This window comes from Equus przewalskii, chromosome 18, assembly GCF_037783145.1.
Source record: "Equus przewalskii isolate Varuska chromosome 18, EquPr2, whole genome shotgun sequence".
Classification (NCBI taxonomy): domain Eukaryota; kingdom Metazoa; phylum Chordata; class Mammalia; order Perissodactyla; family Equidae; genus Equus; species Equus przewalskii.
The window spans coordinates 18,446,969-18,472,437 of NC_091848.1; the positions used below are offsets into that span (position 1 = coordinate 18,446,969).

The 25,469-nt window shown below is 41.4% G+C and overlaps 1 protein-coding gene and 1 long non-coding RNA gene across 14 annotated transcripts in view; one reads left to right on the plus strand and one right to left on the minus strand.

Annotated features, from left to right (window-relative positions):
- TBL1XR1 (TBL1X/Y related 1) overlaps window positions 1–25,469 on the minus strand; it is a 167,385-nt gene that overhangs the window by 140,462 nt on the left and 1,454 nt on the right. Inside the window, exons 1-2 of one of the 13 annotated variants that reach the window (XM_070582389.1) lie at window positions 22,013–22,156; window positions 10,269–10,356 (exon numbers count right to left, since the gene is read on the minus strand). The exons of 2 other annotated variants lie outside the window; for them this stretch is intronic. The gene's annotated coding sequence lies outside the window, so the exon portion shown is untranslated. Of the gene's footprint in view, window positions 1–10,268; window positions 10,357–22,012; window positions 22,175–22,794; window positions 23,710–25,469 lie in introns of those variants that run through there. 10 more of the 13 variants (XR_011529081.1, XM_070582386.1, XM_070582394.1 and 7 more) reach the window with 10 other exon arrangements.
- Window positions 22,424–25,469, plus strand: part of LOC139076993 (uncharacterized) — an 82,108-nt gene continuing 79,062 nt past the window's right edge. Inside the window, exon 1 of the long non-coding RNA XR_011529083.1 lies at window positions 22,424–22,514. This is a non-coding gene — a long non-coding RNA (uncharacterized lncRNA). The remainder of the gene's footprint in view (window positions 22,515–25,469) is intronic.

The window sequence follows — 25,469 nt, forward strand, 5'->3', positions numbered from 1 at the left end:
TCAGCAGCATATATAGCAGGGGTGTTTTTCCTTCTCTGAACTAAATTTTATATATACACGTATACACACAAAAAAACTATAGTTACTGAATAGGACAAATATTCTGATTTCTCTAATTTAGGGAAATAATAACTCAAACCTATCAATCTAGAAAAAAATGCATTTCTTTGATTTCATATTGTATTTATTAACTGTGAGATACACAGTCTAAAATCAGGATTTGTTTTGCAATTGGTGTTGGCCAGCTAGCAGCATGTCCTGTCTCTCCTTGCTTGTCAGTATGCAACCAGCAGCAACCTCTGCAGAATGGCAGTCAGCAACCTGGGAAAAAGACCCCGAAGCAATAGTTGGCCACTCTTAAAACCCTACATATCAAACAGTTAAGGGGAAGGAGCGCAGGAGCTGGAGAATCGGCACGTTTACTAAGACTCCTAAAGCTGGAGTAAAAGAATAGGCTAGGTCTGCCTAATTGCAAAGTCAGCTTAAGAACACAGCACCAGTGGCTTTTAGCTCTTTTCTGGATTCTTTTAAGAAATGGTCCCCCACCAACACTCTTCATGGCACAGAAGACAATGAAGAAAAAGATAAAGATTCTAAGTGGTAAAGAAAAAAATGCTGTCAGTTTAACTGCATTTTCCTTATTTTACGGGACTACACAAAATTTTGATATCTTACATTTGACAGCACATTAGATTCATTAAAATATGGTAACCTCAGAATGAAGAAGGCCTTTCCAAAGTATACCACAAAACTCAGAAGCAATTTGGAAACCATGAAAATCTTGATCAAAAATTTTTCTTTAAAGTCTGATTATTATGGGGCCGGCCTGGTGGCACAGCGGTTAAGTTCGCACGTTCCGCTTCTCGGCAGACCCGGGTTCGCCGGTTCGGATCCCAGGTGCGGACATGGCATCGCTGACAAGCCATGCTGTGGTAGGCATCCCACGTATAAAGTAGAGTAAGATGGGCACAGATGTTAACTCAGGGCCAGCCTTCCTCAGCAAAAAGAGGAGGATTGGCAGCAGTCAGCTCAGGGCTAATCTTCCTCAAAAAAAAGAAAAGTCTCATTATTATCAATTTTTGAAGCGGTAATCAGCTTCACTTCCTATGCATCACTTGCTGTACACACAGATATACTTGTATAAATGTGCATAATGTATAATAAACATAGATTCACCCAAAAAGTACCTAAACCTGGATTAAAGGTGTTTTGTTGTTTTATTTTTAATCCTTAAAAAGTATCGATAGTCTGAATTTAAGCTATTACAACTGAATAGTAAATATTCAGCACTACTTCGTCCAAGACTTAAAAAGATATATACCTTTCCTCACCTCAAATATATTCCCAATATATTCCAGAAAAGGAAACATTTTCCTTCAACCAGAGAATTATTAGCAACAAACTGACTACTGAGAAAAGCAAATAAATTACATACTCAATCCCAGCCAATCTTGGACATGCGTACACTCAGCAACATATCTTAAAATAACTAAAATAGCATTTCCAAAATCCTTGTTTCAGAGCTGAGTAAAATTCATCATTCATTATGGCTCTCTGACTTCTCAATAAAAATCATCCACATTTAGAGCCAGGCCAGTGGTGTAGTGGGTAAGGTTGCGCGCTCTGCTTCAAGAGCCTGGAGTTTGCGGGTTCGGATCCTGGGCAGGGACCTAGCACTGCTTGATGAGTCATGCTGCAGCAGCATCTCACATAAGGTGGAGGAAGACTGGCACAGATGTTAGCTCAGGACCAATCTTCCTCAAAAAGAAAAAAAAAATTGTCCACATTTAGAACTACTATGACATTTCCTATTGTAGCATTTCTTCTTGCAAGGACTCCCAAACAGCCCCCAAATTGTTAAAACCTGGATAGTTCCTTTGACACGTCACTCCCTATTTTCAGGTTACCTTAGTTTTTACCTTCAACTGAGTTCAGCTGAGTTGACGTCTTCTGGAGTTGGGTTGCACATAGATTACGAACTACAAGACTATGGTGGCCCTAAAATCTAAATACTTTACAGCATTGCAGAACAAAACATATTTTTACTCCAAAATCTATTTAAAATATTTTTAGAGTAAAAATATGTTTAAAATATATTTTAGAGTTTGTTGGAGATTTTCTTTTCTAACTTTTTTACAACGGTAAAACAAATGTATGATGATGTTGTTATAATTTTACTTACTTTAACACCTCCTTCCTCTTAGTACCTAAAAATTTGTTAGGGGACAAAAAGGCCACTACACTTTTTATAATTACTACTTTGGACTTTCATATCATACAATGGGAAATAATTGACAATTCTCAATATTTTTACAGTTAAGCTAAATTCTTACATACGATGACATAAATATATAAATACATCAGACATTAGATATGTTATATAATGGAAACCAGAACTGTGTCACAGGTAAATTAACTCACGAATTTCTTTTCTTTTAATTGTATTCAAAAGTGTTTACCTGGCTGCACAAAGTTTTAAGACATATATTACTACTCCAAATGAAAAAGAATCAGTGTGAAAGAAACCACAAAATTACAAACCAGTTTTTAAATGCTCCAAATACAACATATTTCACAATCCATTGTTACTGCTTCACTCAGTATTCATGAAAGAACAGGCATGGATATATCAAAGTTTTCTCTTTCTACAAAGTTGTGCACATTTAATACTAAAATACCAACACATACTTTTGAAAATATTTAATCAATTGTGGGGTGATGGATGGTAACTAGACTTTTGGGGTGATCACTTTGTAGTGCATACAGATGTTTAATTATAATGTTGTATACCTTAAACTTACATAATTTTTTAAATAGTATCAAAGTAACACACTGTATACCTTAAACTTATACAATGTTAAATGTCAAATTTATTCAATAAAAATATTTACATATACGTAATAATAAATTACTTCTCAATTACATTTACCTATTAAACCTAAAAACTCCATTATTTTATTTACAATATAAAACAAAGTGCTCACTTTATTGAGATCTTCTGCCACTTTGTTTTCTCTAGTAGAAAACTATAGACGAAGGTGGTAGGGGGCAAAGTATTAGCCTGCCCTCCGGCCTTACCAAAGCAACTATCCCCACAACCAGGCAACCACCTCAAACTCAGCAATTAGCTTTTATCAGTCTGTCCTCTAACGTTCTACAAAATGTACTTTCCCTTATTATTTCAGGATTCTTGAATCACTAAAACTTGACAGCGTGTTTGCATACACACACATTACATATATGTCCTTTTAACATAATGAAAACTTTATTTCAGTTGTTGATACAGTGATGGTGTTTACATTTTATTATTTTCTTGGATAATACTGTTCATTAAGCAATAAAGAAAAAGTGGGGATTTATCACTTCAATAGGTTCAAGTATCAGTAAGGACTGAATCTCATGGATACTAATTTCTTTAAAGACTTTAAATCTAGAGTTATACCTCGTGCAATCATCAGCCTAAAGGAAATAAATAATAATTATAACTATCTTGCAGCCACAAAAACACCAGAGCTAAATCTCAAATTTTACAACTATTCATGCTTTTTAAAAATACTATTTCGATATGTTTAGATTAATAGTTATAAAAAAAATTAAATTCACATCAGTCACATTTCTCCAGGAGACATCATTATACAGTCAAAGCTGAGAAAAGCATGGTTGTGGCAGGTACCCTGAATAAAAAAACATCCAAAATAATTCTACCATGGGGCTGGCCCCGTGGCCGAGCGGTTAAATTCGCGCGCTCCGCTGCAGGCGGCCCAGTGTTTCGTTAGTTCGAATCCTGGGCGCAGACATGGCACTGCTCATCAGACCACGCTGAGGCAGCGTCCCACATGCCACAACTAGAAGAACCCACAACGAAGAATACACAACTATGTACCGGGGGGCTTTGGGGAGAAAAAGGAAAAAATAAAAAAAACTTTAAAAAAAAAATAATAATAATTCTACCACATTAGAACATTTTGGAAATTACGCACTACACGTATGCTAGGCAGTGCCACCGTAAAACCAGCAACCATTAGAACTGGAGCTCAACAGGGAAATGACAAAGATCTCCAGCAATGAGAGATGGTACAATTTTTCAGTTGGTAATACACAGAACAAATTGCACAGATATCCATGTAAACGTTTCCAAAAACTAATGCCCACTCTTTCTTGCTGGTCAAAAAAGCCAGCAGCTCTAAAGGATATAAAAGAGACCAAGACCAAGACCGCATAAGAGCAGTGCACAAAAAGATCAGGGCGTGTAGGGATCCACAATGACCACCTCCTTAAATCCCTCCACCTACTCACTTCTCGTTCTCCTCATCACAGCCCAGTGGATATCAAAGTATGGTCCCCAAACCAGAAATATCAGCATCAGCATCACCCGAGAACCTGCTAGAAATGCAAATTCTCAGGCCTCATGCCAGATGTACTGAATCAGAAACTCTGGGGTGGAGCTGAGCAATGTTAAAGCATGTTGTAACAGCTCTCCAGGTGATCCACACTCAAGTCTGAGAACCAGTGTCACAGTTCTTAGTTACAACTTTCACTTCTCACCTCCATCATGGCAATAGCCTCTTGGAAGCCAACGCACCCTCTAAGGTGCTGTCAAGATGATCTGATTATATTACCTTCCAACTCAAGCTCCTTCAAAAGGTCCCTAAACTTTCCAAAGCCTTGGCTTACCCACAAGGCCTTCATGATCTGGATCCTGCTACCTCCTCCTCCCACCGCACCCCCACAATCCCTCCACATGGATGCTTATCTCTAGGTCTAACTCATAAATTATTATCCCTAGTAGTCTTTGCACTGAAATTCCTCTTCTTGAAGTAGCTTTCCTCCCAGTCCCCTTCCCTTACCTCCCCACTCAATCCCACATCTAGCTCAGATCTAGTCATTTTCAAGACTTGCTCCACATTCCACCTGGCCCAACACTGGGTGAAGTACCCCTCCCAAGTGCTCCTAAAAGCAACCTGTGCTATCCTTACCAAGTTCTTATTATTTCCTGTTGATTTGTAGCACAGCACCTGGCACTTAATAGGCACTCAATAAAATATGTTGAGGGAAAGAAAAGAAAAGAGCTGTCTTTCTCCCATCTAGACTCCTTGGGATCAATGGCCGTATTTTATTTGTCCCTGGATCCCCAGTGTCTAAGAATGCTGACAAACACCTTTTAAAAGCTTGCTGAGTGAATAAATGTGGTTCAGAAGCCTTAAGAAAAATCTGTTGCAGAATCACTTACAAGCCAATACTTACACTTTGTAAAATTTATATAAAGAAATTACTGTTGTGATTCAAATAAAAGGAAACCAGGGCTTCTTGGAGACATGGATGATTCTAGGGCTAGGAAAGGGAAAATACAAGATGAGCCTGGAGCACTTGTGTGTCAGAAAATAAGAAAGTGATTTAAAAAAAAAAATGGGTCATGTTGAAAGGGCACAGAAGCGAGCCTGAATGAGCTCCCAGGGTCAAAGCTGGAACAACGTGAGTAACAAAATACGCAGTGCTAATATTAAATTATAACCCAAAGAACAAAATAAAAATCCATGGATCAACACTAGCATAAATGATTGAAAAAATAAATGAGGGAAAAGAAACAAATCTGTAGGAAAAATTCAATTAATACATGTAAAAGGTATGAGGGACTTGGCAAGCCACCACTGGAACACCACAATAATCTCTGCTGCAGACAAGATCCCAGTGGCGAACGCTAAAATTACTGGGCAACACTTTAAAGGAAGAAAAGGCTATCTACACAGCCTCAGAGTATCTCCCCAAAATAGTTCTTGATTACTGTAGTAACTTTAACATATGTCCTGTCCACAAATTCTTTGCTATTGTTCCCTCTTGGAGGTGGAACTTAATGTCCCTCACCTTGAATGAGAGCTGAACTTAGTGACTCACTCCTCATGAATAGAGTATAGAAAGTGGAAAAATAGGAAATTTCACAGTGAAGAAACCCGCCAGACATAACCTCAACCAAGTGATCAAAGTGAACATCACCAGTAATAACCGAGAGTGCTAAGTGTACGCAAACAGTGATATGCACCCCTCATATGATAGGAGACAGGCAGGCACATCACCTCTGTGGCATTCTTCCCCAAAGCATCCACAAACACAGTCCAATCATTAAAAATCTCACATAAACCAGTAATCTTCAAGGTCATGAAAAACAAGAAGACTGAGGAACTGTCTGTCACAGATCAGAGGAGACTAAGGAAGCAACTAAATGTAACGTGGGATCCTGGAACAGAAAAAAGACATTAACAGGAAAAATTGGTGATATCCATACAGAGTGTCTAGTTTAGTATTATCAATGCTAATTTCTTAGGTTTGATAAATGCACCACAATTATGTAAGATTTTAACACTGGGGAAGCTGGCTGAGGGTACGTAGGAATTTTGTACTATCTTTGCAACTCTTCTTTAAGTTTAAAATTATTTCAAAATAGTAAATTTTTTTAAAAGTAGCATTTATGCGATTTTAATTAATTAAGCAGTACTTAAGTCAGATTAACTTTCTAACGTTATCAAACTGAGATTCTGCTGACTTTTATATTAACATAGAGTCTTTAGAAAAATTCTGAAAATATATGAAAAACTGATTAATTAGAATTCCATAAAAATTATACTAGTTATAGTATACCAATCTATTTTTCTTGTACTATTCTCAACTAAGTACCTAATTTAACTATCCCTTGGTTAAGGTATCATGATGACAAGGGGATTCCTCGCTCCCATGCAGCAACTCCCCACTCCTTGAGTTGCCCTCCTGCTTTTGTCCATTAACTATTTGGATATCAAATTAATTCCCCATGCCCAAAACCCCCAATCTTCATACAGCTGTTCCCCACAAAAGGAGTAGTAGTTAGCAAGCCAGAGAGAAGAAAACCTGCATGCTTAACTCTTTTCAGCACCACTCTCTCCCAAATTTCCAATTGCTCTTTTTCAGAGTTCAAAAATGGGGACCAGTTTCTCGGAATGATGTGGCGTCTTTCTCACCTATCGTACAACCAGCTCAACTTTCTCCCTTCTTCCCAGAGCTAAGCCCCTTTCCCTCCCAAACCATCCTCTCATCCTTCATGTACCACACCCAGGGTTGAAACACCATCCTGCTGTTCTGCTCAATGTCCTTCACTAGTTCGCCATCACAGAACAACGTCCAAACTCCTCATCACGGCAAAAAAGTCACTGCACCATATGATCCCTGCGTACCTTTCCTGTCTGCTCTCATCACTCTCCAACTTACAAACCCTACACTACACAGAGACCAACTGCGCGAAAGGACCAACCCATTTGGCATCTTTATGCCCTAACATATACCCTCTCCTTGCCCTGTGATACCACTCACATATCTATTTTTTATTGTAAATTATTTTAATATACACAGATTCTCAATTAGTTAATATGGGCAACACTTGAAATTTATTTTAGTATTTAAAAAATTATGACTGTAACAGAATTTTCTTGTAGTACTTAGGATAGGCTTTTAGTACAATTTCTAAAATGTGCAGTACACGGTGCAAGACAAAATCTAAACTGCTAAAACATTATCGGCTTTGACATTCAGCAATCATACAATTAGAACAAGAGTACTCAAGAAAAAAATCACTCTCAAAAATGTGTGCTATTTCTTTTAATTTTCTCTACAGTGAAATGGGATGTAACAAATGCACCTGAACTCAGAGATTAATGGATAAAACAAGAGAATTTTCTTCTTCAGAGATCTAAAAAATATTTCTTTACCAATCTGTTCAAAATTGAGAAGGTGTCAGAGAAATGCACATGTTTTCTTTAGGAAAAACCAGTTCAGGTAATGATTAACCTGAAGAGATCGGTACTGTACAATTTCCATTTAATTTGGCTGAACACTGACTTAATTTTTAAATCTTATGTGCAATCATAGGGTCAAAGAGCACTGAGGTCCAGAAGAGACCTCAGAGGCCCAGTTCAATGTTTTACAGATGAAGCAACTGAACTCCAGAAAGATTAATATCTTTTGAGTCACAAAAGGCTTTCTCTACATGGCTATTTTCTTATTTTAGTGAACTGACAAAGTATTACTCAAAACACTAATTGTTCAGAATATGTAACTTGTTAATTGTTACATGCTAAAATTATTTAAATACCTGTTCAGGATGAAGGTAGTTATCTTCCTCAGAGATAAAAATACCCCCTAAATATGTATAATTAACCTGTTGACAATTTTCTAACAGTTGTCCTCAAATAATAGCTTCCATTAGCTGTAAATGAGAATTAATGTTAAAAACAAAACCAAAATAAACAGCATCCATTTTTTTACAGTGTAATTCATTTTGAGAAGACACATTCATTCATCTACACATATAGCTACAAACAGAGTACATAAAGTTACAATTACTATCACATGAGGGAACTCAATTTTTCATTTTAAAAATGATCTGTATTTGAAAAGGCTGGGAACCATGGAACAAAATACGTACCACTTCTGGTTAAAAGAGAATTTTAAGTGACACTCGAACACAGATCAAAGGCACAATCTTCCCAACCATAAGTGGACACACATTTGAGGGTTGGGGGACGGATGGGAGAGAGGCTGTCTGCCTAGCAGCTCCCTTGTTTACTCAACTGTCACACCCACTGCTCTCCCTCCTCTCTGGTCAGGCATGGGGGAGCCGCCAGAGTTCTCATATGGCCTCTGGCCACGGTGGGCACCTTCCCAAACCAAATTGATCAGCCCTTCACAAATTTTCCAAAGGATATAGAGCAAGAGGTAGACCCCACTCTATAGCAGGGGAAAACAAAAGAGAAATACTCTGGCACTGGCAAGCTATGTTTTCCACCACGTGAATAAAGTCAATCTACTACGACAGAACAAAACTAACCTACAAAAAGAAAAAAAACAGCAGGGCTGTTAACTGAGATTTCTGGTAGCACTCAAACCTGACCCGATGCTCTTCCCATAGTTGAGTTAGTCAATCTATTTTTGGATTCCATGTGCCAAGGAATCTCCCTTTTCGGCTTCAGTTAATTTGAATTAAGTCTCTATTGCACAACTAACAGAGTTCTGACTCATATACCAACTTTGTAAAGGTGACCATGATTAATCAAGACAGAATATCACAAGTAAACGTAACTAAAGGCAAATTACAAAATCTCCTGAACCTGTATAAAACATAAATGGAGATTTCTAGCTCTCATCATATTACTTGAATGAAATGTGTCTGTATCTTTAACTTAAGAAAAATGAAGTATTAACCTCTTAAAAATCTAACATTTATGATTAGCACAGGAACCTTTCCAAATTGGTTCATCAACTATCCATTTACTTGTTTCTTTCAAAGTGATTCAAATACCATCTGTAAGTAGCTGCTCCAAGAAAAGCACACAGCACTCACCTACGTCCCTGGGCTGCCAAATGAGAACAGCAGCGCGGTAAAGCCACTTCTGACCCTCACCTAATGCTGAGCTTTAGGGAATCGCTTCCAGTAGTCTACTGTAAGGATGAACCCGTTTAAGGCTCTCAGCTGGTCACGACAACATTCCTGAGAGAACAATTCACCCAAATATTTACTCAACACTTACCAGGTCCTGTTTTAGGTCCTGGAGTGACAAAACAGAGCCCATTTCTAGCCTCATGGAGTTTAAATTTTAGAGGGGAGTAAAATAAATAAATAATAAAGGTCAACAATCAAGGCTATTTCAGAGAGAGGAAAGTGCTATGAGGAAAATAAGACAGTCTTGTAACTGAAAATGGCTAGGGTGTGAGCAGTGACCTCTCTGAGGTGGTGGTATTGGAACTGAAATCTGAATGACACAAAAGAATTAGCGATATGACAATTTCAGGGCAAAGCTTGAGGCAGAGAGCAAAGCAATTAGGGCTCTGAAGCAAGAACAAGCTTGTTCCGTGGGCATGAGGCCAGTATGGCTAGGCACGGTGAACAAGGGGAAAGGTGATGTGAAACAGGATAAGCTTTGTGAGGTGGCCAAGGGCCAGGTCACATGGTGGGGGGGGACCCCTCAGAGGCTGAGAGGGAATGTTCGGATTTTATACTGAGTGTAATGGAAAACCCACAGAGGCAGGGGAAAGCGAAGGAAACTGACATTTATTGAGCATCTTCTACAGTGCCAGACAAAATAGTATGTATAAATGTTTCTAAGGTGCATTCTATAAAATAATACATCCATTCACATATATTATACCCTATGCATTTATCCTAATATTTATCAAAGATCATTAGTATGTTTTACCCACAATCTCAAAAAAATATAAAAGCCCCTCTTGTTACTAGCAGTTCTCACTTGTAGGAAGTCACTCCTGTGCTTGATTTGTCAGACCAAATGAACCAACCAACCAGTGCTATCTCCTAGCAGAACATCCATAAGTCGTCTGGAAGAAAACGCAACAAAGGCAAATGAGACTAGATGAAATAAGGCAGGCTGCTACTCCTGAGAGTATGTGACCCAAAAGAGGGAACAAACCAAGGAGAAAAGCAACAAATTAGAAAAATACCCACATCCAAGAAGCAGAGATCCAGGGATACAAAAGATTAAGTTATCTACTTAAAAGTATTCTCATGCAGACAAGTACACAAAGGGTAAAAAAAAGAACACAAAAGCTTCTAAGATAAATTCTCTGTTCCTTCCCCCATTTAATAGTACCTTGACTGTTTTAACACTCAGAGGAAAGTGAAAATATTAATCTTTTAGATGTACTCTCCTTGGTAACTTTTAAAATCAGCTGGATGAATTTTAAAATTTTTCTTACAAGTACAAATATTTCTGAAATATTGTGGCAATGATTTTAGTTCAAAGTTTTAAAGATTTTATTTTTCCTTTTTCTCCCAAAGCTGCCCAGTACTTAGTTGTGTATTTTTAGTTGTGGGTCCTTCTAGTTGTGGCATGTGGGATGCCACCTCAGCATGGCTCAATGAGCGGTGCCATGTCCGCGCCCAGGATTCGAAGTGGTGAAACCCTGGGCCGCCGAAGCAGAGTGTGCATACTTAACCACTCGGTCACCGGGCTGGCCCCTAGTTCAAAGTTTTAAAACTGAGGGGCCGGCCTGGTGGCGCAGCGGTTGGGTTCCCATGTTCCGCTTTGGTGGCCCAGGGTTCGCCAGTTTGGATCCTGGGTGCGGATATGGCACCACTTGGCAAGCCATGCTGTGGCAGGCATCCCGCATATAAAGCAGAGGAAGATGGGCACAGATGTTAGCTCAGGGCTAAAATCTCATGCCACTGCCAGGCTACACGCAACAGCAGAAACACAGGAAGACAGTACAGGATGTCCCCAGGCTAGAAAGTGGGCAGTAGCAGTCAAAAGAGGAGATCAGAATTAAGAGTTAATCTGGGCCACAGAATCCCATGTACTGCAAGGGCTTGTTTAAAGAGACAAAGGGCATGGAGTGTGCACATCGTCGGAGCCCTGAGGGAAGACTATGGTCAAAGGGGAGGCCATCAGCAGGTGAACAGACTTAACACACATGCTAAGATCAAGAATCGGGAGTAAAAGCCAGGCAAGAATGGCATGTCAGTATCAGGTAAAGGTCAGTATCAGGTAAATTAGGGGGAAAAGACCAAGGAGAAATAAACTAGAAAGAGTACAAGACTATCAGGAACACATGGACAAGTCCACACCACAGCCCAATTCAGGTTAAATTGCTAATGTCAGGTCGAGGTCTTTGTTTCCCTTAACCCAGGTTTTGAGCATATTCATCATCTCTGCAGACAACAAAAACTGCAGAGCAGGACACTAGGTTATCGAGCAGACCCTCACAATTCTTACAGTATGAACACAATGAGGCCAGCGGTCAATGATTTCCTGAAAAGGGATGAATCCCTTTTCTAGTTTTGTTTATATGAATCACTCTCAAAGAGGCAAGGGTCTATTGTACTAGGAAACCTATACCTCAGTCAGAGAGCATCACGGATTCATCTCAAGAGTAGAAAGTCTACAGCATGCAAGACATTGTACCAGAGGCTGGGGATAAAGCCTGGTGAAATACAGCCATCCCCAAGGAAGGCCCTGCCTAGTGAGACAGGCATCAACAAATAACTTTCAATCAAGGAGAGGTCAGTGTTAGAAACAGATGATTAGTGGTGATAGGCCAGGATGTCAGTTTAAGACTGTCATCGAAAGAACCTTAACCTTTAATCAGATAGCCTAACTTCATGCAGCCAACATGTTATATAGTGTATTAGTTTTTAAACAGTGTAAAACAATCTATACAAACTACTTCTCTAATGGAACATGAGAAACTTAGTATGATGGTTATTCCTTTGTTAATATAGTTGTCCCCCAGTGTCCACAGGAGACCGGTTCCAGGACGCCCTGCAGACACCCACATCCTCAGATGCTCAAGTCCCTTAGATGGCCCTCCACATCCTTGGGTTCCACATCCACACGTACTGAGGACCAACTATAATTACTGCTCTTTACAACAAGCATTCAGCGTTCTTAATCCAGAGCTATTTGCAGATTACCTCTCCAAAAAAGTCTTATATTCACATTTATTAGCAATCAAAATTCCTTATCCTTTGTATCTTACTTTTTATGCACACCTTACAAAACTGGGGCATTGGAACTTCAGAATCCTAATAGAGCCTCGGAATACTACATAAAGACATTAGCAACAATAAATATGACTTATAAATGATCATTAAGAACGACAATTTCTTTCTAATTTTGAGTACTCATTGTAAAAGCATAAAGGTTAGAGAATTATAATTCTACACTATTCCGAACCAGTATTTTCTAAATCTAGTAAATAATAAAACCATTGTTTATAAATAAGATCATTCAGAAATTTATAAAAGTATGTTTTTATATGAAAAACAATATAGAAAATGAGAGTATACCAGGAATTAAAGTATCATTTCCTGAAAACGTACTACTGTATTTTTTTTTCTTTCTGCTTTTTCTCCCCAAATCCCCCCAGTATATAGTTGTACATTTTAGTTGCGCGCCCTTCTAGTTGTGGCATGTGGGATGCAGCCTCAACGTGGCCCAACAAGCGGTGCTATGTCCGCGCCCAAGATCCGAACCAGCGAAACCCCAGGCCGCCAGAGCAGAGCACAGGGACTTAGCCACTCGGCCACAGGGCCGGCCCCCCTACTTCTGTATTTTTGCACACATATATATATCCTATGTTATGTCATATGTATTTCTCAGAGTCCACGTCAAAGTCTGCAGAATATGTAGTGTGTATTGAAGTGACTGATCCATCCCAGCAGTATCCACCTAGAGCAAGAGCAGTGTTTGATCCCCCAGAGACTGGAGAGAAGGAGTAGAGATTCCATTCCAGAAAACAAAACAACTTTATTTTTAAGAAAGATAGTAACATTTTTTCCTTGGAACATCTCATCAAGATGTGGCCAGATTCAATAAAAAATATTACTGTAAAACAACATACGTATCAGAGACATAACAAAGGTCCAGAGCACACATTCTCATTTTAGAGTGAGCAACGAAAGCTCAGTCCCCAAATGCAGCTGTAGCCCACAGAATTGGGAATTCTATCCATCCCATCCCCGGCAGTTGCCACAGGACGCCATGACAGGCTTAGAGGAGGGTGTCACTTTTCTGCCTCTCTCTACAGCTGCTGCTGCTGTAGCTGACAAAGACACCAAGTAGGAGCCAGCATTTACGGAGTACTCCCTATGCGCCAGGCCCTACAATGACTGCTTTATATGCGTTCACATTTCAACGACTGCTCCAGGAAGAAAGTATTAATTATCCTTTATTCCCATTTTTCAGAGTGGAAACCAACTAGAATGGCTACATAATTTCCCAAAGTCATGCAAATAATAAGTAGGGGCGACAGGACTCAAACCAGGTAGGCCTGGCTCTAGAGGCTGAGTGCTCCACAACACTAACACCCTACAGAAATGGTTTACTGCCAAAGAGCAGACACAGACCCCACTCAGCCCTCTCATTGCTACAGAGAGGGGCACTGTTCTCAGGCAAGGCCACTGTCACGTCACAGTGAAGCAGAATTAAATGCACAGAAAGAGGGGATACCTTTCTCTGAGGCTGTTCCAGCTTAAGTTGAAAACAATGAGGACAACTAGAAGGCAAGACCCTTTACTGGTAAACTAAACAGCCAACGAACAATTTACAAGTGACACAATTACAAGGGACACCAATTGCAACCAAAAACGGAATCAGAATCTAATTTATCTGTCTCCTTGGAGTCAATAATACATACATTTAAATTCACAAGTCATAGTAGGATTTGTACAACATCAGAATCTGTAGTTCCACAAATCCCACTATACCAAAGACTATCCTAATTATTAAAATCAACTAGAAAACTATGAGAACCCCAATTTCCACCCGATTTCCACACCCTAGGCAAAACAACACATTTGAAATCAGATGACGCCTACATACTTCTCTGTACAACCAGAATCTCCTTTTAAAGGTTGCAGTGAATTAATTTCTAATTACCAACATTGTATAGGACTCAAAAATCACCAGTTCACTCTCACTAAACACTTCCACTGGTTTGATGACCCGATTGTGAAACAGAACCAACACCTTCTAATCATACTCAGTGGCTCTAATTCTGCCAAAACATCTGAGAAATAAAGTGTTTGCAGAAACGTACCCAGTTCCAGCTCTTTAAGAACTGACTGAAAAGCATGGGTGAAATCAACATAGTTTTCTCTCTTCACTGTCCAAATTGAAAGAAATGGAAGATTAAGACTTCTTAACTGGACACCTTGATTTTTCACAATCATTACTTTTTCGGAAATGGTATACTAACATTCAAATAGTTCAAAAGGTTATGCATGAACATAAGTTTCTCCCACGTCTGACCACATGATCTCCCCACCCCCAACACCACTGTTACTAGTCTCTTGCGCATCTTCCTGGAGTCCCATTATGCATATACAACAAGCATACATACACACACATACTCAGACACACTCCACTGTGGGCGTGTCCTCCTTTCCACTCCTCTCCCCCTTTTCAAGCTAAAACAGAAGGAGACTATACAAGATCTTCTGATTCTTTGTTTTTTCATTTAAATGCATCTTTGAGAAGATCCTAAAAATACTAACAAAAAAAGTCATAAACATCAAATCTAAACAAATCTGTAAAAGAACAATTCACACAAAACATCTCTCACCAGGTGTTAAAACTGGTGACCTCTACTGGCAGGACATAAGGAAGTCCAAGGTCAAAGAAGTAATCCCTGTGGGGACCTGTCAGTTTTTGCACAAGAACAGGAAACTATTTCCTGATACTATAAGAGACTGCATTCCTAACCCCAGTCTATGATCTCACAAATGTACACCACTTACCAAGGAAGACAAAGGTGATTTAGAGAAAACCCATCACTTTAGCAGGGGAAAATTTTTAAGTACACAGCATATTACATTTAAAAAAAAAAAACCAAAGAACACTGTTACAGCTATAAATAGCATCTAAAAATTCACACACATGTATGATAAATTCTATTCCATAAAATGACATTTATACAGAAAAAGAAAAAAGATATTAAGGAAATTCATTCATTATCTATTCCTATTACCTTATTTCAGAAACTCAAAGTAGATGACCCAATTGCCTTATACCGTGAGTTAATGACATCTGATAGCCGCAAAAGAGAAATGGAACAAAATTAGTATACGCTCTACCCGATTAGCTTGTTCAAATTAAGGGGAAAGTATAAAACACCTCTTCCTAACCCATAAGCTGTGTTCTATTAGCAGTTGAAGGCAACCACCAAAAATATGCTATGGCTGTAACTTCTCTGACAAGGTGTTTGCTTAGGCTAATGTCAAGTACTTTCTATTATTCCCTATAAGGCTGTAGATTTTTAGTATTTAAATACTCTAAATTAAGCAAATTTTCCACGTAGATTTCCCTCAAAAAAAAAAATCACATAAAATTAAATGATAGAATCTCAGAATTTTAACACAGGAATTGACTATAAGTATTGGTTGAATGAATGAGCAAACTTTAGGTAATATTTCATCTGATCCTCTTAATATATATTTCTAGAAACTAAATAATTTACCCACGTAACTACGGCTTTGCAAAAACTGATAGAAATTTATTTGCATAATACTGTATCCATGTTCAAATGCCACCCACCATTCAAGAAGATAGGCAGTGAGGAAAAAAACACAAACATCCACTTAACAACGGAGTCAGTGACCGCCTCATTACACCGCCCTATCAGAGCATGCTGAAAAGGACACAACGCACAAAAAAAGAAAAGAAAAGGGTAGGAAAGAAAGAAAAACACTGATACCACCTCTGATCTTGGACAAAATGAAGAAAATATTAAGAAGGAGACTGATATCTAGTTCCTAAAAAGTAAAAATTCTTCACTGTTTTTGTTTTAAGGTAATTAAAAATTTAAAGATTCTTTTAAAAAAAAGATTGAGAGTCCAGAGTACAACTTCATATAAAGAAGAACTATTCTGTTAAGATACCGGACTATCTCTGATCCTTGCTCCCCATAGCCCCTTCTGAAAGAAACTTTGAACAGCTAAAGAGGAAAACAGGTGGCAAACTTCCTGGTTTAACCACTCCATACCTATTCTTCCTCATCCATTCCTCAAACTACTCACCTCACATCTATCTTTTCCTTAATCTGGAGGCTGTTTTTACGTTTACTGAAATTTCATTGTTCATTTTCAGCATGATCCCTACAGTTTGACTGTATTAATTCTGAGCTAAGAATCTAAGCTCTCAGAAAGCAGGGTAACATCAAATCATTTTGCTTGATGCGAATAAAATCATACTGAAAAGGTTATGTTTTAAAATTCTACGTATTAAAAATTTCAAAAGAATATAATACCAAATTAGTTGCCTTTAGAATAAATTAACCAGGTTGTTTAGAACTAATATGTCGCAGCCTTACCATAAAAACGTACTGAAGGGAGATGGCTATGATGACATTCCTCTGGCAGATTAAACCCACTTACCCGAATAACAGATACACCCTACACTGAACGCTGATCTGTTCACAGCAATGGCTCAAATGAGACCCCAGAGTGGTCAGAATGCCCGCACACATCCTGAGCGCTCAAAACACAATCCTTATTTAGGCATACCAGCGAGAAATAATGAGCAAAAAAGCCTAAGAAATTTAAAAGATAAAGTCCAAAATCTTAAGTTTCATTATAACTGGCACAAATGTAACCAAATAAAGCCAACTTAGTGTGACATGACTCCCAACTCGACTAGGTTTCTCACCAATATTGGACTATGTTCAGGATTAAGAGGACAGAGGTATCATCCATTTTCATTTCACACTAAGTTTTGACTAGGTTTTTTTTTTTCTTCCTTGTCAACACTGGCAGCATTAAAATTCCAACTAACAGTTAACTGTTCCGATAGTACGCCTAAATCTTGAAGACCTAATTCAAAAGAAGCTTCTGCTACATCAACAACACTGGAACAGGACTGTCACTGCTCTTATTTTAACGTGGGCCCCTGTAGAAACAATCCATTTTAACATGAAGATGGTATGATACAAACATCAAGAATTCTGCTAAATACTATTAAGGAAAAAGATCCTTTCCTGCAAGAAATGGAACATGTATTGGGGGCAATGTGACACATACCCACAAAACAATGAATAATTATGGAGTTTGTGGTACTCATTAAATACAATGGAATCTCAGGGAAGCAATATCCTGAGTCAGGATGGCCAGAAAATGCTTCATGGAAGAAGTGGGACTGAAACGAGGCTATAAAAAGGACAAAGGGAAGGAACAGCATGCGCAAACGCAGAGGAGTAATGAGTATGGCAAAACTGCAGTATGCAATAGGCAGGCAAGAAGCCCAGCTGGGGAAGAGCGGGAAATAAAGCTGAAGAGGTAGAATGGGGCCTTAAAAGCCAGACTGAAGCACATGAACTCGATCCAGTTGGCAAAGGGAAGCCATTATGGGTTCTCCAGCAGGGGAACCGACATGATGAAACCAGCATTTTAAATAAATTACACTGTCAGTAGTTACAGAAGACAGGATGGAGAAGAAAGGCTGCTCAGGGCAACCCACTACAAAATTAATGCAATACCCCAAACCTAAAACCATTCATTCATTCTTTCATTTATTCACCAAGAAGACATCAGACTGCTAGTTCAGAACACTGGCTTCGAAGACAGACACCCTGGGCCTAAATCCTTCTGTGCACCACTTATGACCTGAGTAAAGTAGTTGGTTTCCTCGTTGTAGAAATCAGGACATCAGCCGCTCATACTGTCAAAGCACCTGTGTGTCACCCTGACACACAGAATTCTATTAGTAGTTCACATTACTGCTGAATTAAGAATGGCAAAAAACTGGGAAGTGAAAATAAGACAAGGCTCACAGATATTTCAGAAGAACAGAACTTCCAAGTAGAACTGTCTTGACAGCTGAAAATATGGAACAAGAACACAGATGAAAGGTCAAGGCTGGAGAAAACAACAACCCACGTGAAGTTATCACTCCAATCTAAAAAGCAGACCCAGGTAGTGCCAGCTCTAGCCTTAAAAAACAAAATTTCCTTTTTATTTAAAAAGAGTAGGAAAATGTTCCAAATAGCGCAAGTTGATTTTAAAAGTCCAAACTCAAGAGACAGAAGAACAGCAATAAGGCATGCAAAAGGCTCATCACTGTACTACGCCAACCAGGTAACTTGATATTGTTCCTACTTAGCGTTAAAGTCCAATCTAATTCTCCAAGATAAGTCTCAAAGCACAACTTCAAGAGTACATAAATTCAGCTAAGTTATTTCAAATATTTTGCCCAGAAACTCAGGAAATAAAACTGCCAAATGCTTTCTGTAACATTATGCCCCCACTAAAATAAATAACGAGCAAATAAAACATAATACAAAGAAGCAAACTTCAATCCAAACCCGTCATTTACATTTCCATGATGCTGTATGTCAAGTAGAGTTCTCAGCACCTTATGCATACAATTGTCTCTGTCTTCTCAACTCTACGAAGCTGTCTATCCGCAGTACACAGAAGAGGAAACTGAGACACACACAGAGTTACTCCCCCAAGGTTACATAGCTAGTAAGAGATGGAGCAAGTGTGAACCCCGGCAGCTGATCTCAAGGACCCCTTGATGGAATCACTATGCTACACAAAAAGACTTAGATGATTTTTCTTGTACAAGTTTTCAAGAATATGTACTCTTGAGGATAGGTAGGCATAATCTTATTTGCTTTTCCTTCTTAATTGCAGGCATGGAACCACATTTTCTATTTCTGCTGGCAGCATTGGAGCCGCTGCTCCACCAGTGCCAATCTTAAGGTAGGAAATAACAGCAGTTAACAAGAAGATTGCATCTTATTAAACAGTTTTAGAGAGTTCAGCACAATGATGTTTTGAGTACTATGAATTTCATTTATCCATGCAATCACTTGACCCAGTTAGTAGAGATGCCCAATGATGGAATTACAAACTTGATTAAAAACACTAGTTTTTGCAAGGATATCTACAGACAAGACTGACAGAGCAGCTGGAAAAATTTGGCACGGCTAGTCATCTAGAAAGAACATGAACTATGGCTCAGACACACCTAGGTTTGAATCCTAGTGCATCATTTGATCATTTTGTGGCTTTGGCCAAGTGAATTAACTTCTCTGCACCTCTCTGTTTCATATCCACAAAAAGAGCTCAACACTACCCACACCTTATAGGATCAGCCTGAAGAATAAATGACGTAGAAACACCTCATACCTTTCCTAGAACACAGGGAAGGCAGAGCCCCTTGCCTCTGGCTCTTGGTAACAGGGCAATTAAATATACTCTTCCAGAGTCCAATCCCAGGCACGGTGGACAGCAAACTTCTCCAGCATCAGTTCTCTCACACAACCTTTTTTTTTTTAATTCAAGTTTCTGTTGTTGACAGACCAGGAGACACCACCATGGTGCTCTCCAGACCGGACCACAATCTTATCAACTCTTTACTAAACAGACCTGCAGTCCTAGTCCTTGGGTGATGTATAAATGTCTTGATGTTAGCTGATTTCCTTTTTTTGCATTTCAGTGACTTACACTGTAAATGTTATTAGTGAAGTGAGTCAAATTCACATGCACTAGAAAAATACAAAGTCCCAGACCGTGCCAATATTTCTGCCATCTCCACTGACTTACTACCATCCGCATTCCTCTCAATTCTTTTTATATAAATAAAACAGAAATTGAACAATCCCAAAAACTTTCCACTAACTTCATTAAAATGTGTCAAGTCAGAAATCCTTTGTAGTAACACCTCCGTAGTAAATTGCAGAAAGATTCCTTTGTCAGTTACTCATTTGACCAGGTTGTAGATATACTTCATTGCTACATACGAACAGATGTATTTATTCAACAGGTTGTCATTCAAAAGGTCCATTAGTCAGATCTCTTTTGATCAGTAACCCCTATGTTTATGTTAAGCTTCTGCCCTTTCTGCGTATTAGCTACAAAGCCTCCCAGCACACAGGAAGCAGTTACTTTTTGTTCTCTTGTATCATGATAAACCTTAATTAGATGTTGAGAACACAAGTAACAAAAAGATTCCTGGACACATGTAAAAAGTTATCACAATGTTTAACACTTCCTTGAAGCAACCAATGCAAAAATTACAACCTCCACAAGAGGCCACTTCCCTGACCACGGTGTCTCCCCTATTAATAACGAAAACTGGTATATTTTGGAAGAAAAACATCTTATGAACTGATGGTGAGCTTGGCAATTTTTAAGCCATTAACGAGTCCCTTAACTAAGTTCCTTAACAGTAAGAAAAACTTTTCCCATGTACATACTGTCTTCATCTCCCATACAGTTTAGTGTTCCACCCTATAGGTCTAACAGTTCAAGTAACAAAAAAAAATAGTAGTTACTCATGGATTTAATGGGTGTGATTACATACATCACACAGAGCATGATGGCAGAAATGGAAAAAAAAAATCACATTCCAAACAAGCAGGAAAACCTCGATTTAAGGGCAAAAAGTATAACCACGCATCACATGCCTAACCACTCTGAGGCGTATTTTCTTTCTGCTGCCCCTCCTCCACACGTAAATGCTAACTATTTCTAGAACCCTCAATGATAACTTCCGAAGGCTGCTTGCCATGAACTCCCATGATACCACCCAACATACACACCGTTTTCATGGAGACAAAGCTGCCCTATTTCCCCAGACTATAAACTTATTAAAATGGTGAGAACATACAGTCCCAGGAAGCCAGAATTACTAAAATACACCAACGTAGCACACGTCTCATTTAACAAAAATGAAAATGAGCCACACTGGGAAAGCCAAAAAGTCACTCACTGTATCTTCAATGGGTAACCAGGATATTTATTACAATTTGTTAAGTCGATGAAAACACCACGAGGGCATTATACTACCCAACCTGATAAAGGAGTCTTTAGGAAAAAAGAGGGAGGAAGATGATTATTTATATGGGGGACGGGGGATGGGAAAATAAACCAGTTAGACTAAAAATAACCCATCATTTCACCCACCATATTTAATTAACAAGCTTGTTTATATTAGCATAAGGTCCTTGTTTGGAAAACAAAAAAGCCAATAGTAAACTTCCCCCAAGTCAACTGTAAATCACATAGGTACTAAAACTCCTCACCTTGGTGCCTGCACAGTCTAAGGTTTTATGTAAACTCCAGAGACTGAGAAAATCTGGGTTGTAACTAGGTTCCAACGCTTGCCATTTATAATCACCAAATTATTTTAGAGAATGTTGAGATAACCTAACAGAACCATTTTTTAAGAGCCATCACAACCCAAATTTTACATGAAGCACACCATTTTCACAACCTAAATTTAATCTCGGTTGCCACTGCAAAGTGAAGCCTGTTTCAGCAAATTAGGAACTTCCAAAAATACTGAACATGTTAACACACGCATGGCCTCCCTCGAGCTGCCATTTAAGATTAATAATTTCACTGGAATAAAACTCTGCTTCTGTTCAAAAGCTGATATGGGTTGCAAAGAGGAAGTTACGGAGAAGCCACCCTTCACAACGTGGCCTTTACACTGTCAGAAAATAATGTGACTCTGTGCCACCCAAAACTTACCAGGAAGCTGGGAATAACTTTGCCAATTCTACACTTCTGAACCCAACTTCAAAAAGGCTCTATCAGATACCTCCTTAAGACGGCAAAAAGCGCTAAGTTGGAAATAAACACGTCCGGGAGTGCGGCCCCGCGGCCGCGCGCCCCTCCCCCGCCGGCGCCCCCGCCCGGCCGCGCGGCCCCAACAGCCGCCCGCGGCCCCCTGCACGCCGACCGGGGTCGCCGCGCCCGGGCCGGGGACGCGCCCGGGGAGGGGAGCCGATGTCCATCGCTGCCTGAGGTTTCACAGAAGAACATGCACCGAACAGATCCCTCTGCTCTGCTAAAAATAGGCTATAAAGGAGTCGGCCTCATGATGGCTCCTTGATTCAATTTGCTGCAAATTCTTTCCTGAAAGCCTCCCCCCACATCCACACACACAGCAAAAGGGGGTGTCAGTGCACGAAGGGTGGAAGAGGGGGAGAAGGCCGAGGTGCACATTTTCGGGGACCACAACATCCTAAGGGTGAGGATCCCCCGAGACCAGGAGAGGGTAGGGGGTGGGCAGGCACGTGAGCATTTCAAAGAAGCCTGAGTGAGGAAAAAGGGGGGATGGGGCGCCCCGAATGCCTTCCCTGCCTTCCCCTCCCCCACCCAAGCCCCAGCTCCCCAAAGGGCCAAGTTGAAAAATGCAGGTTCCACCGGCGCCCATCCCCCCGCGGCCCGGCGCCCCCGGCCGCCGCCGCCCGCGCCCCCCGCCCGGCCCGCGGCCGCCCCCACCCCGGGGTCCGGCCCCCAGCGCTTACCTGGAAACGGTGGCCTCCGACGCCGCTCCCCCCTCCCGGGAATGGAGGCACAAGGAAATTCCCCTCCTCGCCGCCGCCGCCGCCGCCTCCAACCACCCCCAAAATAACCCCTCCGGGGGGTGAGAGGCAATTATAACCCCGGCGAGCGGAGGGCGCGGGGGATGGGCGCGGGCGGGCGGGGGCGGGGAGCGCGGCGCGGGTCCCCAGGTGGCGAGCGGAGGTGCTCCCGCCGCGGGGGAGGGGCGGGGGCGCACGCGGCCGGCGGCGGGGGGAGGCGCGCGCGGGGGAAGGGCGCGAGCGGGGAGAGGAATTGAGGCAGAAGGTAAAAGCTGTTACTAAGGGAAAGAGCCAAACGGTTCGGAGCAGCCAACGGCTCAGACACTCAACACTGGGGAGAGAGGAATGGGGACCAGCCAGGCACAAATGAGCTCGCGAGGCCCGCGGCGGCGACGGCCGCGCAGCAAAACAAACCCGAGCGGCCTGCGCCGGGCGGGCGGGCGGGCGCGCGGGGGAGGGGCCGGCGGGGGAGGGGCGCGCGGCCCCGGGAGGCGGCGGCGGCGGCAGCGGCGCGGCGGGGGGGCTCCGCCGGCCCCGCTCCTCTCCTCCGCCCGGCGCGGCGGCGCGGGGGCTGGGCGGGCGCGGCGCAGGCTTTAAAAAGAAAGCAAGCCCCGCAGGCGCTGCGCGGCGCCGCCGGGCCCGGCCGCCCCACCCCCACCGGGTGCGGAGCGCTGGGGTGGTGGCCGCGCGGCCCGCGGGGGGCGGGGAGGCCCACCGCAGCCCTGGCGGACGCGCGGCTCCACTGTCCCGGGGAGGCCGGCGGGGCTTCCGTGGGGCCGGGGACCGCCTGTCCCCGCGGGCACCCCCATCCCCCGCGGTGAGCATGTGCGGGGAGCGCGGCGCCGCATCCTATGGCCCTGTGCTTGGAACACGCTCTGCACACACCTTTGTGTGCATAAATCCATCTGCTTTTCGGAAGCGTACCTGGAGAGGTGCTTTCTCTGTAAGCAGCCAGTTTCCAAATGTAATCCAGAGCACGGGATCGGGAGAGAAAACACACGCGCGCGAGGAAAGGGTTTGGATACTAAACACAAAGCTGTAATTGAAGTGTTTATGCCCACATGTACTGTGAATCAAGCATATGGTGGTATTTCTCGTCTGGTGGGTCTGTTTGAAAGGTTTCGTCGATCAGTTCTCATTTCACAAAAATAAAATAATGTAACTAAATGTTTACCAAATATATACCTCTACGGCAGCATCGACAGTAGAAGTTTATCCACTTTGTGTACTTTTTGCAAGTGTGTAGCGCATCAAGGCAGCTTATAAAGTATAACTTAGAGGAGTGATAATGTGTCAATATAATGGAGGAAGGGAGGGCAGCGCTTGTCTTAAAAAGGCACCTCACAGCTCTTAAAACAAATGCGTTCATCTTTCTAAGGCCCTCAGAAAGCGGGGGTCGGGGGTCTTCCTAGATCTTTGTATAAGCCTAGGACGTCAAAAGCAGTTGCGCTTTTCGTTTTAAGATTTGACCGAAAAGCAACCCTTGTGTTGTTATTTTCACTTATTGCTGTCTTCAAAGTAAAATAAGATTTTTTGCAGCCTTTCTAGATGAGAGGTTCTGTTTTCATGCTTTTATCACAGTATTTGGAAATAGGTGTAGCCATTATTTTAAAGCAACAGCCTTTTTCCTCTCCATATCAGAAACCTGAATTTTCACACCAAAAAAAAGTTCATTCGAAATAACTTTTACACATCTGGACTCCGGGTGGCCTAATAAGCTCAGTGATTAGACAGGTGATTTTTGGCCAAGGTTAAAGGCTGTTTCCCCTGGGAAGGGGGGGGGCAGGGGGCGCAGCCAGAGGTCTTTCCTGACCAAGGTGGAGAGGGAGGGGGGCCAGGAAGCCCCTCAGAGGAAAGGGAGTGGGATGGAAACTCCCTCCCAACCACCAGAAGGAGAGTTCAAAGCATCTCAGTAGTGTGTCCTTAGAGCTATTTTAATAAATGAAAGAGGGAATGTTAGATTAAACAATGTCACCCCATTGCAGGTTTCCAAAACACTGTGTTGAGTGTACAGGGAAACAGCACAAAGAGAGGGAGTTTTGCACGTCAGTGAGGTTCGAAAGCTGAGCTTGCTTACTGCAGAACTCGCACCTTTGCCAAACCTCTCTTTCAGAAGCGATGAGGGGCCTGGCATCTTCCTATTTCTTTCAATATTTTCAAGCATTGATTAATGGCATATGTATGTCACTAACATAATCCTCTCTTCAATAAGCAAACTTTCTCAGTAAAATTAGGGTTCGTTATCTGAGCCACCCGGTGAGACTCATCTATTGGCCTACCTTGTTTTTGAAGTTTCACCTTGTGCCACCACGCATGGGTCTTCTCAGCAGCAGCTATTATAACATCAAACCACTCTTCCAGTGAATGAGGCTTTTCCAACCACACTGACTCTTGATAGGGTCATCTCCAAACCTAGGGCCCCTGACTTATTCTCCCTCAAAACGCCTCTATCCCTCCCTCTCCAAGGGAGAGCGCCCCTCCTTCAGGTTCACGGGATCCAGGGCTTCCAGGCTGAAGTTCGCATACCCTACACCAGCTGCCTCCTTTCCTAACAGGAGCTGTTATTACCATAATGATAATAATAACCCATGTGTTTGTTTACATCTTCGTAGTTACAA